We start from the raw sequence: 14920 nt of genomic DNA, 5'->3' as shown, positions 1-14920 counted from the left end.
CACCCTGTACTTCTAAGATTGCATTCTCTGTTTTATCCTTAATCTTATTAATCAATACTCTACCATACACTTTTCCAACTACACTCAACAAACTAATACCCCTGGAATTACAACACTCATGCACACTTCCCTTACCCTTATATAGTGGTACAATACACGCACAAACCCAATCTACTGGTACCATTGACAACAAAACACACATATTAAACAATCTCACCATTCAAGTACAGTACAGTTACACCACCTTCCCTTCCTTCAACATCTCAGCTCTCACACCATCCATACCAGATACTTTTCCTACTCTCGTTTCATCTAGTGCTCTCCTCACTTCCTCTCTTGTAATCTCTCTCTCACTCTCATCATCCCCTCAACACCTGCAACAGCAATTATATCTGCCTCCTGGATATGTACATACTGTAGTATTTTATAGAAACCTAGTTTCAAATATTCATTTAACTAGGACTTGACTGAGAATATGTTATATAAATGGAACATTGAGAACAAAAAGTTATTAAAGCTAGAAATTAAATTGGAACACAGAAAAAGAAACTCAAAAAAAATTTGAAGACTATGCAAGTGACGAATGCCTAAATACAAGACCCATCAATTCGTGTGGAATAGTGTGTTAACTGATATCTCATAGAATTATATTGTTTAAACTTGGAATGAGAAGGGATGAGGTAAAATCATCAATAAAAACATGTACTGTATATAAGGAGGTATTAGGATGATGACATATTAGTAAGGTAAAGGAAATCATGGAAAGAAGATCATACATGAAGATCTTGACACAATGGAAATTCAGCAAAAGGGCACAAGAAGGAAGAGTGGATGGAACCAATTTCATCTAACCCTACAAAGGGATATAAGAATGAAGACATGTTATTGATGATGATAAATATATCAATAACTTTAACAATTTACTCATCTTCTGGCAAATTACACAAAGTCAATTCTAAAAATTTTGCCTTTCTTTTTTTATACGGTTCATAAGCAAAGACTTCACAAAAAGTTTAGATCATATTTTTTTAGTGTAAACATGTTTACTATTCATTTCAGAGGCGGACAAAAGCAGTTTAATGCGAATATCTCCTATACAAATTGCTAGATTAGCATGATATTCCAACACACTACCTGTAACATCCCGACCTAACTTATGGCCACCATACAATGTAGCTAATGTAATATATGTTTACTGAAGGATATTAAGCCTAATCCAGTCAACATATATACAGTACGGTATTATACAGAATCGGACGAGTGTGGGATACTAATCTATCTCCTTCACAAACAACCTGAACAACCCCCGGACCACTCATTACTTACCACAATATTGCATTCTCCCCCTCCCAGTTTCCCTCTTCACACCAACACTGTCACATCTTTGAATTTCCATGTGCAGTATTGCTTATCCTAATTACAGTACATACATATTATTTGAATATGACAATATGTACGAGTATATACATATCATACATTAGTAATATTCAACAGTTACTGTTGTGTGTGCCCATGAAAACAAGAGTGGCTCAATCGACCATAAAAGCAATGGCTAATACCGTTGTTAATGGTCACTTAGCAGGATTATAACAGATGTGTCTAAAACGACAAGAACGATGAAGTGAATGTTGGTTTTGGCCATCCCAATAATATCTTTCATGTTTTTATTTTATTCATGTATTATCAATTTTTTTCATGTTGCTCCCACTTCATATAAGTAATGGAAAGTATGTACAATAATAGTACAGTACAGTACAGTATTTACAATAGAGCATGATATACGTATGTATATATTAATGATTACTGCGCATTACAAACATATTGATAACTGGAGAGAAATATATGCACTTTATAATTTTGTAAATATGGAAATGAAAGAGAACTGAATATATATTAAATGGACCAAGTTGACATTTTATGGTGAACACACTGTAATACAAATAGTTCGTTTTCATTAGGTCGGCCATAAGGACTGCCAACATGGGCCTTCTAATACATGCATGTAAACATCCTGTTGCACAGTACTTAGCAACATAAAATATATCGTGCCTCAATACAATTGTACTGTACAGGGACTATGAGGGAGGGACACAAAAGCGATAAGAGGCAAGAAGCTAGGGGGAGAAGGGGAGGGCGAGAAAGGGGAGTTTGAAGTAGGGGTGATTGGATTCATTCCAACAAGTCAAGAGGACTAGGCACCTGTCGTGTTGTTATTCATCAGCAAACTCGTAACATAACACAAATGGCAATATGGTATGTTGGCCATGAATTAGATTGGTATGTTAAATGTAGTGTGCTGAAAAACCATGCTGATCCAAAGATTCATTTAGGAGATATTTACGAACCACAACAATTTTCAGAGGCTATGGCACTACCCAAGACTAGAGAACAATGGTTTGATTTTGGAGTATCCTTCTCCTAGAGGAGCTGCTTACCATAGCTACAATCTCTCTTCTATCCTTAGCAAGAGGAAAGTGGCCACTGAACAATTACAGTGCAGTAACCCCTTGGGTGAAGAATTGGGTGAAGCATGTAATTCAGTGTACATAATGGAGACCCAGGTGTTCATGCTCTATTAAATGTGCGACAGCACCTCCAAAGCTAAAATTCGTCTGACAATAGAAAACACGTTATCACCGAAAAGCAATACTAATAATAGAGACAATACCACCATCTTCAACTTCGTTGCCTTGTGTACAATATGCTTTACCCGAGCGTCGGTAATTGCAAGTGTTTGTGTCTACTGTTAAGCAACAGTAATAAAGATGTGATTTTGTTATTCACAATTCTCCGTGATAGTGTTAACATATCAAGGGAAGAAATGAGGAAAGATTCAAACCTATTCCATGAGTAGTGGGGTTCTGCATCTTTACCACGAACTCTGGAATAAATCCAAAAAAATTATTTTCCCTCTCTCAGTATGAATTGTGACATACAATATGCTGTAGAGATCACTGACATGCTTAGCTGATGCAAAAGCAAAGAAGAAAACTGTCTCGAGTGTTAGATCTCGACCTAAAGCATGTCTTAATGGTGAGTACGAGGGCTTGTCTGAGTGACCAGAGAATACAATTAACATCCCATGACAGTAGTTTATAATTCCCTCAAGAGGACAAGACTGTTCGAAGCTCCTCATCAGTATTGAAAGTTCACAAGAGGAGGGAAGATCCATGCCCTTACGCCTGAACACTTGGTTAATGCTGAACGATACCCCTTTTATCCGCGAGACTGAGAGGAGCTTCTCATAAGAAAAGTAGACAAGAAAATCTGCATTCAGCTTCAAAGAGGCACTGATGGAAAATAACCCCTTCTATGACATCAACCGCAAAAGAAAACCCATTTTACTTGGTAGACATTGGCAGAGGACTTACAGAGATATACAAACATCTAGGACATGTCTGGCAAATAGCCTTTTGCTTTGGAGAGATGCTGGATATCCTCCAATTGAGAGGAAACAGGAAGTCAACGTGTTGAGGTACCTGTGCATATGGAGTTGGCATAATAGGTTAGGCCACGGGGGTAGTTCTCTTGGTATTCCAACTAGGAGCATCAGCAGGGCTGGGTACCTTTTGATAAGCACTCACTTGGGAGACAACAGGGTTATCTTTAGATTTTGGGTTAACATCACAAATTTTCAAGTAATTTGTATTTTTCCTAACATACTTACCTAGAACTACCTTCTTAGGAGTTACTGGTAACTCTACCTAACCGACCAGCTTTTTGTGTAGTTTACCCTCTTTCCGTTTTCTAAGGGGTCAACCTCAGGCGGAGTGATATGTGCCCTGAGGCGACCCGGGGTTGGGAAGCGTGCTAGCTCAGGTCGGCAACTCCTCAGTAAGTTTCGTTGGAACAGGTACTACTCGACCCTGCAGGTTCTCGGGGAAGGATGGGTGGGCCATAACCCGAAGGTAGTTCTAGGTAAGTATGTTAGGAAAAATACAAATTACTTAGAAATTTGTGATTTGTTCCAACACGGTTACTTACCTAGAACTACCTTCTTAGGAGACTTAAACTTTAGGAGGTGGGAGTGTCCTGCAGGGGCCATAAGCCGACGGGGAGGCACGCGAGAGAGGGAACCTCTAAGAAGGTTTTGGTTCTACGACCACTAGAAAACTGCACGAAAAGTAGGGGAAACTATCCAAAAAACTCACTTAGTGTTTAATGGCTTACCTTTTCAAAACCAACTCCGATACATGTTCTCTTGGAGGACGTTTCTTCAAGTGACTAAGGTCTTTTCGACATCCTCCTGGGCAGTAAAGCGGGGGTAAGGTTAAGGAAGGAACTAGTGTCTTTTGGCATTAACCCCCCCGGTTACCCTGGGGCCATGACCTTAGATCTCTTGAAGGGCCGAAATGACTGGGCCAATGGAAAACCTGTCCAAGGATTTTCTCGAGCAATCTTTGAGATAGTGTTCCGTGAAGGTGGACTGTCTAGACCAGGTCCCTGCCTTCAGGATCTTTCCCACAGCCATGTTTTTCTCGAAGGCCAGGGAGGTGCTCAGACCTCTAATATCATGTGGCCTTGGTTTACCTGGGAGAGGAGTCCCAGAAGCCTCGTAGGCTCTCTTTATCACCCGTCGTAGCCAGAAAGAGATAGAGTTCTTCGCGACCGGTTTCTTCACCCGGCCTGTTGAGACGAATAAATTTCTGATCTGCAGGCGGAATTTTGCGGTCCTCTCCCGGTATTTTCTTACTGTTCTCACAGGACATAAGAGTAGATCCTTCGGGTTGTCGGAGTGAGGGATGGCTGGCACTGAAAAACCATCAAACCGAGGATCCCAACATGCTGGGTTCTGTGTCTTCGCCACAAAGCTAGGGACGAACCTAAAGGTAACTTCTCTCCACCCTTTGGAGTGTGAGACCTCGTAAGAGAGGCCGTGTAACTCGCTAACTCTTTTCGCCGAGGCCAGGGCTAAAAGGAATGCAGTTTTAAGGGTGAGTTCTCTGTCTAGTACGTCCCTGAGAGGTTCGAAGGGTGGCTCTGACAGGACCTTGAGAACTCTGGCTAGGTCCCACTGCGCAACCCTTACTTCCCGGGGGGGATATGATTGTTCAAAGCTGCGGATGAGCATAGAGATGTGCCTTGAGGCTCCCAAGTCAATGCCCCTAAGGAGGAAGACTTGACCTAGGGCTGCTCGTACTCCCTTGATGGCCGGAATAGACGAGCCCACGTCGTTTCTCAGGTACACCAGAAAGTCTGCAATGTCCTGGATCGACGCCCCTAAGGTCCTGATGTTCTTGGACGCACACCACTTCACGAAGACTGCCCACTTTACTTGGTAAACTACTGCCAAGAAACGCCGTAGGTAACCCGACATCCTTGCCGCGGTTCTCGATGAGTATCCTTCTTTCTTCAGTACCTTCTCGATAACCTCCACGCGTGAAGGCGGAGGGATCGAGGGTTTTCGTGCCACCTGTGAAAGTGAGGTTGACGCAGGAGGTCTGGTCTGTCCGGAAGCGGCCAAGGAGGAAGAAGAGCTAATTCTTTTAGGTCTGCGAACCATTCTCTCTCCGGCCACCAGGGCGCTACCAATGTCATCGACAGGTTGGTCGTTGCTCTCACTCTGTTCAACACTTGCCTGATCAAGCCGAAGGGAGGGAGGCTGATTTCAGGGGAGTTGGAGTCCAGGAAGTTGTCCTTGGGCTCGCCATGGTCTTAAATGTGACTGCCCGATGGAAAAGTCAGTTTTGGCTGGTACTTCTCCATCGTTCTACTATGTCCTCCACTTCCCATGCTGGGATGAGCTTGGAGCTCTGATGAACAGTACCAAAGAATTCTGAGACGCTGTAAGACTTCTCTCTGGCCAATGTTCCTCGTGAACTTTGAAACCATAGTATTATTACAGTAGTATTATCATTATTACTAACTAACTTACAACCCTAGTTGGAAAAGCAGGATGCTATAAGCACAAAGGCTCCATTATTATAATTATCACAAGCTAAGCTATAACCCTAGTTGGAAAACTAAGATGCTATAAGCCCAAGGGCTTCAATAGGGAAAAATAGCCCAGTGAGGAAAAGAAACAAGGAAATGAACAAACTACTAGAGAAGTAATAATCAATCAAATTATAATATTTTAAGAACAGTAACCTCATTAAAGTAGACCCTTCAAATATAAACAATAAAAACTTAAAATAAAAAAAAAAAATGAGGAAGAGAAATAAGATAAAACAGTGAGCCCGAGTGTACCCTCTAGCAAGAGAACTGAAATCGAATACAGTGGCAGGCCATGGTACAGAGGCTATGGCACTACCTAAGACTAGAAAGCAATGGTTTGATTTTGGAGTGTCCTCCTCCTAGAAGAGCTGCTTACCATAGCTATAGAGTTTCTTCAACCCTTACCAAGAGGAAAGTAGCCCCAGAACAATTACATCACAGTAGTTAACTCATTGACTGAAGGAGAATTGTTTGGTTACCTTAGTGTTGTCAGGTGTATGAGTAAAGAGGAGAATGTGTAAAGAATAGGCCAAACTTTTCTGTACAGGTGTAGGCGAAGGAAAAATGAACCGTAATGAAAGAGGGATCCAATACAACTCTCTAGTGGTAGTATCACAACGTTTGGCTTGTGCCTTTTCGAACCTAATACCAATGATTAATTAGATCACTCAACAATCTGTTCACATCATCATACATATACCAAGGCACTTCTCCCAATTTTGGGGGGTAGCCGACATCAAATAAACGAAACAAAAAAGGGGACGTCTCCTCTCTATGTTCCTCCCAGCCCGACAAGGGGCTCAACCGAGTTCGGCTGGTACTGCTAGGGTGGCACAGCACACCCTCCCACATTATCCACCACAGATGAAGCTTCATAACGCTGAATCCCCTACTGCTGCTACCTCCGTGGTCATCCAAGGCACCGGAGGAAGCAGCAAGGCCTACCAGAACTGCGTTACAATCGCTCGTCATTCATTCCTATTTCTAGCATGCTCTCTTGCCTCTCTCACATCTATTCTCCTATGACCCAGAGCTTCCTTCACTCCATCCATCCAGCCCAAACCTTGGCCTTTCTCTTGTACTTCTCCCATCAACTCGCATTCATCACCTTCTTTAGCAGACAGCCATTTTCCATTCTCTCAACATGGCCAAACCACCTCAACACATTCATATCTACTCTAGCTACTAACTCATTTCTTACACCTGTTCTCAACCTCACTACTTTGTTCCTAACCTTATCTACTCGAGATACACCAGCCATACTCCTTAGAAACTTCATCTCAAACACATTCAATTTCTGTCTCTCCATCACTTTCACTCCCAACAAATCCGATCCATACATTACAGTTGGTACAATCACTTTCTCGTACAGAACTCTCTTTATATTAATGCACAACCCTCTATTTTTTACTACTTCCTTAACTGCCCCCAACACTTTGCATCCTTCATTCACTCTCTGACGTACATCTGCTTCCACTCCACCATTTGTTGCAACAACAGACCCCAAGTACTTAAACTGATCCACCTCCTCAAGTAACTCTCCATTCAACATGACATTCAACCTTGCACCACCTTCCCTTCTCGTACATCTCATAACCTTACTCTTACCCACATTAACTCTCAACTTCCTTCTCTCACACACCCTTCCAAATTATGTCACTAATCGGCCAAGTTTCTCTTCCGCGTCCGCAACCAGTACAGTATCATCCGCAAACAACAACTGATTTACCTCCCATTCATGGTCATTCTCGTCTACCAGTTTCAATCCTCGTCCAAGTACTCGTGCATTCACCTCTCTCATCACTCCATTAACATACAAGTTAAACAACCACGGTGACATTACACATCCCTGTCTCAGTTCCACTCTACCAGAAACCAATCGCTCACTTCATTTCCTATCCTAACACATGCTTTACTACCTTTGTAGAAACTTTTCACTGCTTGCAACAACCTTCCACCAACTCTATATAACCTCATCACATTCTACATTGCTTCCCTATCAACTCTATCATACACTTTCTCCAGATCCATAAATGCAACATACACATCCTTACCTTTTGCTAAATATTTCTCGCATATCTGCCTAACTGAAAAAATCTAATTCATACAACCCCTGCCTCTTCTAAAACCACCCTGTACTTCTAAGATTGTTCACAGATGGAATAAAAGTTTTTGAATACGGTACTGAGTGCAGTAATATTGTGCCTAATGATGAAGAAGCATACCTTAGGGAATTACAGTAATTGCATAATATGAGTTTACTTTAATTTTGAAAGTCATGCCTTCTTCATCATAAGGCACATTACTACTACACACAGTATTCTAAAACTTTTATTCCAGTTGTGAACAGATTGTTGAGTGATATTTTATGCATAGGATTGTAGTCTGGGAAGATTAGAAGGCAAAGGATAGTCAGTATTATGAGAAATCTTGAGCAACTTGCATAAAGTGTTAGAAATAATATCTTGAAGAAAGGATTATTATGTATGTCTTAAGAACTTGAAATAATAATGGTGATATGTGTAGTAATAGTATTTATATTTTTTATTATCATCATTGAGTTACTAGGTAATTTCTCAGTCAAATCTATATCAACATTATAAATGAATTGTGATTTGTAATGAATCTACTCTGACACATACAGATCTAATTTGGTGTATGGCATGGGAAAACTCTATTACAATGCAGAAAATTTAGAATGTTCTAAAACGAATAAGCATGCACACATGAAGGTTAGAGAGGAAGAGACGTTATTTAAGGGGGCCAGCTCGAATGCCAATATATGGGGATATAGGAGGAAAAACAAAATCGTGAAAAAATTCACTGAGCTTCATATGGCAATGGAGAATGCGTATCTGAAATATTTTGTCAAAATTCCTCTTACTTTCATAGTCACAGGGTAATTAGTAAAAGTAACTCGATAAACCATAAACATTGTTTCCAACAAGAAAATGCAGTATTTCTTGTGTTATCGTAATTTTTTTCAATTATTACATTTTAATGTAAAAGAAATTGTGAACAATGGCATCTGTATAAATTCCACGAGTCGCAGATGTAGCACTACACCCTTCGTCCTTCAGTCCTACCGCAAACCTAATGCTGGGTTCACACATTCAAGATTTTGCTCCCGATTGCTCCCAAAGACAGAAAATTGGTAGTTTGCAACCTATTATGATTATCGAAGGTGTAATAGCCGAATATCGAAGGGTTTTTTCGTCACGTCGGCGAGGTTGGTATGAATGTCAGGAAGCGGGGCAAGCCTCGTGGCCCGAACCAGGCCGGCCATTTAGCGCTACGCTAAATGGTTGGGGCAACTGCCATTTGTCAAAATTTTTAACAAACTTCGGCACGCATTTTCTGATCATCGTAACGTGTCTTTGATCATCGAAGAGCATTTAGATCATCATAATCTAGAATACGATGATCAAAATGTGCGCACGAACTTCGGTGAAAAAAAATAACCTCAGTTGCAAGCTTCCGATGATTGTTGAAGGGCTGCCAAAAATCGAATCGCTTCTTACGACGATCGTGAAACTTCCCGAATATTGTTAAAGGGGGCGTGGCCTAATTTCCCTAGCACAATACCGATCATCGTAAACCTTTACAACCATCGAAACATAATCGTAATATTGATTCGACAGTCTTAACACAGTCATAGCATGGTCCTGATGATTCAAGATTTTCGGCCTGTGACTTCGATCTGGGCCCTCCAATCGTATATAATCGTGGAAAATCGGCAATTTTTTTACATTGGAACAAAAAATCAGCATCGGGAGCCATAATCGGGAATGTGTGAAGCGAGCATAAGACAGAGTATATGTCTGAGTTTGATCTCTGACATTCACTCATTTCTACGTTTGTTTTTCTCGTTTTAGGCAAGAACTTTAAAATTTCAGAGGAAAAGACAATTTCAACATCTTGCTAACATAAAGAAGAAGAAAATTCGCTCTATTAAGCGTTAGAGAGAGAGAGAGAGAGAGAGAGAGAGAGAGAGAGAGAGAGAGAGAGAGAGAGAGAGAGAGAGAGAGAGAGAGAGAGAGAGAGAGAGAGAGAGAGAGAGTTGTTTGGATGGAGAAGCGACGGCTTTGCCTGAAACAAGCCTAAGAAGCAAGATATTAAGCAAAAGCATCTTCGTTTATGAATAAATTACGATAAATAACTTTGTTTTCGTTTATCAATATCCAAAAAGGAACATAAAATTCATAATAATCAGGATTTATTAATATTGTCTTTGTAAAAATACAAAGAAAAACTTTGAACGCCCCCGGTCATTCACTAATTTTTACGTTTGTTTTTCTTGTTTTTTGGGAAGAATTTTATCATTTCAAAGAGGAAAAGACAATTTCAACATCTTGCTAACATAAGAAGGAAGAAAGTTCACTCTATTAAGCGAGAGAGAGAGAATCAGTGTTGAACAGTAATCGAATGCACAGTTTTTGTTTGTTTCTCTAAAAGAAACACAACCGAGATATTTGTTTTTAATTTATAAAAAATGCTGCAATTCTGTTTAAGAAAGTGTAAAAATGAAACAATTTGCAAGTTTCGGCAATGTTTACAACTTCGTCAATGATATTATGTAAGGATACCGTCTACTGCCATCTTGACAAAATATGTACATATAAAGGAATGTTTTTACTGTGTAAAGATAAAATTAATTCCTATTTTTATTTTACTTAAAAACACAACTACAGTGTATGATTATTCTGAGCATATTTAAAATGCGTTTGTATACGTAGGAAAAATACAAATTATTTTTGTTCCTATGTAAATAAATGAGGTTATGTCTAGATAATTAGTTTTAGATAACTATAATTCCTTGATAATATGAATAATTTTAATCAAATATTATTGTTGGTATTAAATGTATTTCAGATCAACATTACATGGTGCTTGGAATGTATAATCCAGTCCAATGAAAATTTATGTATACTTTTCTGATCCATTTAATATCTTTACTGACTACTGCAGAGTAAAATAGATATTTAATAATAATTAACATATATCCATACTATCCATAAATTTTCAACTGCTTATACTGCTTTATCACAGTTGAAGGGTAAATGATTTTGGAACTGAGATTACAGTGGAAACATGACATTTCTACTATCCCACAATGGCAGGACAAAATCAACGACAAGGAGTGAAGGCTACCTTAGCCAGAATCCGTCATTTAGGGTGGTAGATTGTGGAATGATCTACCTACCCTAGCAGCTGAACCAATGGAATTTCAAAAGTTTAAACTTGCAGCAATTGTTTTTGTGCTTAACAGATTCACGTGAGTCTCTCTTCATAGTTTATATATGACATCTATTTAAATGTTAAACATCATCATCATCACCTCCTACGCCTATACACGCAAAGGGCCTCGGTTAGATTTCGCCAGTTATCTCTATCTTGAGCTTTTCTGTTCACATTTCATAGTCCTCAGCCATGTAGGTCTGTGTCTTTCAACTCTTCTAACGCCTTATGGAACCCAGCTGAACATTTGGTGCACTAATCTCTCTTTGGGAGTGCAAAGAGCATACCCTAACCATCTCCATCTACTCCTCATCATAATCTCATCCACATAAGGTACTTGAGTAATCTCCCTTATAGTTTCATTTCTAATCCTGTCCTGCCATTTAACTCCCAATATCCTTCTGAGGGCTTTGTTTTCAAATCTAATAAATCTATTAGAGATTGTTTCACTGTCATATGATAACTCATGTCCATAGAGTAACACCGATCTCACTAAACTGATATATAGTCTGATTTATATATATAATTTCAGGGAATTTGATGTCCAAATTTTACTTAACCTAGCCATTGTCTGATTTGCTTTTTTTCAATGTTTCACTAAACTCTAATTCTAAAGACATTGTATTGGAGATCATAATTCCTAAATACTTGAATGATTCTACCTCATTAATCCTTCCTCCTTCCAATGATATTTCAACTTCTATTGTATACGCCGTTCTCATCATCTGTCTTTCTTCTATTTAACTTCAGCCCAACTTCGTGTGATATTTCATGTACTTTGGTAAGCAAGCATTGCAAATTCTGTGTTGTTCTTCTAACAAGAGCAGCATCATCAACCTACTTTATGTCTGCTGAATCCCTATCACTAATCTAGTCCAATCCTTCACCATCTCTGATTGTTCTATGCATTACAAAATCCATGAGGAGTTTAAACAACATAGGTGATAACACATTCCCTTGGAGTACTCCGCTGTTCACTGGAAATTCATTTTATAAGACTCCATTAACATTAACTTTGCACTTGCTAAGCTCATGAACAGACAATCAAATTTACATATTCAAGAGGAATTCCATAATAACGCAGGACTTTCCACAAAATTGGCCAGTGCACACTATCAAAGGCTTTTTCATAGTCCACAAATGCCATCAAAAGGGGATTTTTATATTCTATGCATTGCTGGACAACATGTCCCGAAATGAAAATTTGGTCAGTGCAACTTCTACCTTTTCTTACTCCTGCTTGTTCATCTCTTAAGTTTTTCATCAATCTTTCTCTCCAATCTCTTTAGAATAAGTAAACTATATATTTTCATAAGAACTGACATAAGTGTTCTACCTCTGCAATTATTGCAATCACTCAGGTCTCCTTTTTTGCTATTTTCACCAACACTCCTAACTCCCATTCATTAGGTTTTGCCTCTTCATGCCACATTCTACAATATAATCTTGTAAGTAGTCTGGGAGTCACTTCATTTTCTACCAGTATCATTTCGGCAGTTATTCCATCGTATCCTGGAGCTTTCCATCTCTCTATTTTTTTAGGATAGCTTTGACTTTCAACACACTGAATTCATTCATGGGAACATCAAGGTCTTCATCAGCTTCAGGTACAGTATATCAATCAAATTATTCCCTTCATATCTCCTATTCATAACCTCACTAAAGTGTTCCATCCAATGTCTTTCTTCATCTTCTGTTGCTATAACAGAGCCATCTCTCTTTTTGATGGGTATATGCTTCTTCTTCTTTGCCCCAGTTGAGATTTCATTAATAATTCTATGAGCAATTCTTACACCATAGCCACTTCCTGAATTCATAGATTTGTCAGCCTCATCTGCTTTACTGTCTAAATATTCTCTCCAGTCATTCCTGGCTTTTCTTTTGACCTCACTGTCAATACTGGAATACTTATCTTAAAATATTTTATATTTTTTATTCATTACTTCTCATATATAGTTTATTTATTATCTTACTGCCTTTCCTTACTGGACTATTTTCATTGTTGGAGCCTTCGGGCTGGTAGCATCTTACCTTTTCGACTATGGTTGTAGCATAGCTACTAATAATTAATAATAATAATAATAATAATAATAATAATAATAATAATAATAATAATAATAAGAGATTTACCATTTTTATTAGTAATGGGAAAGCCTATACCGCGATACTGGGTGCTGTCCTGGGTCAAGTATATTCCAAATGAATGGTCTCTACATCCCTCACATGGGCTAAAGATATTGAATTGTCAAGAATAACCCAGCAATGACATGTTTGCTACATCTTCACACAAAAACTAAGTACTTTTGTTCAACAGTTCAGGATCCTTTAGCACGGAAAGGTGGAAACCATGTTATAGGATTAGTAAACAGAAATCTGAATCTGTATGCCTTTACACCATTCACCATGATTTGACCTGCAATACAAATTAAAGTTAGTCCATGAACAACAGGATGTCTCTGCTGGTTTCATTTTGATCTAAAGAAGGTTCAGTCCATTGGGACACCCAAAGATGAGAATTTTGAAATATATAAATCAAAATTGGAACAAGACATTCAATACAGACACAATATCTATTCCAATAATGAAGAAACAACTTCAACAGCAATGTTGAGAAAATTATCATTGGTTATCCAAGCAAGTTTTCTTAGAAATGAGAATCCCAGACCTATATTTGTTGGTGGGTGCTTCACAGAAGGATGGAGAGCAAATCTAGATCTTATCAATTTTTCAGAGAAATGGATGACACAAGAATCATCTCTTCACAACAAATGCCTAGAATTTCTAGTAGTGTTTAAGCTCCTTCAAATTCAGGAACCTGTGTTAATAGGAAAGTGCATGCCAGCATTTTTTACCATTAGCTTATAAGAGAGAACAAGGTCAGATTACCCATTGACAATAAATGAGAAAATAATTTTTCTTCCAAGGTTTATCCCATGAAAGTCAAACATTTAGCGATCAGGTAGACAGTGAAAAGATTTTTCAGACTGAGTGGTTCCAGCATCCGGATGCCATTAGTATGTCTAGAGATTCTGAATTAATGGAGATGACCAAACTTGAACATGTTTGCAACATCTCACAACAAAAGGGTAGAGGTGGTTTTTTTCACCAGTCCTGGGTAGATGCTCTGTTACAGGACTGCTCAAATCTGGCCTTATACTACTTTCCACCATTTGCCATGATTTGACAAGTGATAAAAAAATTCAGGTCTTTATGAACAGCAGGATGCCACTGGTAGGTCTAGTTTTGTTTATTGGGACATGGCGTTCTGATCATCATTTGTCTACAACTGTAATGTCCTATCTTCTTAAAAATTGGGCAATGGAAGCATAAAGGGGGTTAGATTGAAGTCCAATAACTTGAATGTTAGAATTCATGAAATCAGAAGTGCAGCTACATCTCATATTATTTGCAGGAATTTTTCTTTGGAAAGGGCTACAGCCATAGCTCAGTAGCATACCAAGTCAGTATTTGCTAAGCATTCTCTTGAAGTAAACCTGGTTTGTTTATAAATATTGAAAGGCTTTATGTGCTATAGTAGCTGCTGGTGATAAATCAAATAAAATGGGTTTGTTTTTATTAAAGAAGTAAATTTTAAATTTATAAATTTCAAAAATTTTTGGATTAGCTTTTTTTTATTTGGAACAAAGGATTAGGAGGGGGCATTTAGAACACAATTTGGAGAATCAAGTTATTTCAAACTTTAGTTACATATTCTGGGGAATCAAGGTACAAACTTTAGTTTGAG

General features: G+C 38.7%; 1 protein-coding gene across 2 annotated transcripts in view; it reads right to left on the bottom strand.

Annotated features, from left to right (window-relative positions):
* The window catches only part of Pur-alpha (Purine-rich binding protein-alpha), a 233584-nt gene that overhangs the window by 22864 nt on the left and 195800 nt on the right, over positions 1 to 14920 (bottom strand). The window lies entirely within an intron of this gene.

This window comes from Palaemon carinicauda, chromosome 7, assembly GCF_036898095.1.
Source record: "Palaemon carinicauda isolate YSFRI2023 chromosome 7, ASM3689809v2, whole genome shotgun sequence".
In the NCBI taxonomy this organism is placed as follows: Eukaryota; Metazoa; Arthropoda; class Malacostraca; order Decapoda; family Palaemonidae; genus Palaemon; species Palaemon carinicauda.
Note: the sequence above shows the minus strand (reverse complement) of the source record. Positions and strands in the feature narration are given on the sequence as shown.